Here is a 964-nt window from a genome sequence, read left to right on the forward strand (position 1 = left end):
GTTGGTCACAGTAATTTAATTTTTGCTTCCAGAATGAATAAGGGAGTCGTGATATTTTTAAAGGAGGAGCGCTTTGTGAACCAGCTGATTGTCAGTGGGGTGACAATAGGCGGAGAGTACTTGCAGGTGTCGCCGCTTGCGGTGCCCTCCACCCGGGTTATTATCTCCGGCGTGCCGCCGTTCATTCCCAATGTTTTGTTGGAGAAAGAGCTCCAGCGCTTTGGGAAACTTGCGAGTGGTTTTAAAACTGTTGGTTTGGGATGTAAGCATGACAAACTGAAACACGTTCAGTCTTTCAGGAGGCAGGTTTTTATGTTCCTAAACTGCTACAGCGACGCTAGAAGTTTCTTTCAGAGTGAAATATGAAGAGGGATCTTACATGGTTTATGCGAGTACTGGGAGTATGAAATGTTTTGAATGTGGGGATGTTGGACATAAACGGGCTTCTTGGCTGCACAAGAATCAGGAAGCTCAGGTTGAGGTGAGCGGAGGTGCAGAGGAGTCGCCGGTGGTTGGAGCTCCTCCGCCTGCTGAGGGCGGGGCGTTTCCTCCATCAGCTGGATCTGATGCTGGGAGGGAAGCAGTGGTCTGAATAAACGCGCTGCACGGGAGGATACTGGGGAAACTGGAACCGATACTCCCAAGGACTCCTTAGAAGGGAGCAAGCTAGATGTAGAAACGGATCAGACGGCTGGTTGTGGTGCTGCCGAGGCTGCAGCGTCACCTGAAGGTGGCGCTGCAGAGGATCAGTCTGCAGATTCACCTGCACAGGTAGAGGACATGGAGTCTGACAGCAACTTAGAGGCGTTTCAATCGCAGATTCACAAACATCCAGTGGTGATTTGTACACTCTGGAGGAAATGAATGACTTTCTGGATGAAACGTTTGGAAAACAAGTTAAAGTCCTTGATTATTTTCCTGATGCGGAAAAATTTATCAAGAGTGTATTAATGGTGCAGAAAAT

The 964-nt window shown here is 48.5% G+C and overlaps 1 protein-coding gene across 2 annotated transcripts in view; it reads right to left on the reverse strand.

Annotated features, from left to right (window-relative positions):
- LOC103129420 (annexin A2-B) overlaps positions 1 to 964 on the reverse strand; it is a 23,795-nt gene that overhangs the window by 5,630 nt on the left and 17,201 nt on the right. The window lies entirely within an intron of this gene.

The sequence above is a fragment of the Poecilia formosa genome, unplaced genomic scaffold, assembly GCF_000485575.1.
Source record: "Poecilia formosa unplaced genomic scaffold, Poecilia_formosa-5.1.2 Scaffold544, whole genome shotgun sequence".
NCBI classification, from domain to species: domain Eukaryota; kingdom Metazoa; phylum Chordata; class Actinopteri; order Cyprinodontiformes; family Poeciliidae; genus Poecilia; species Poecilia formosa.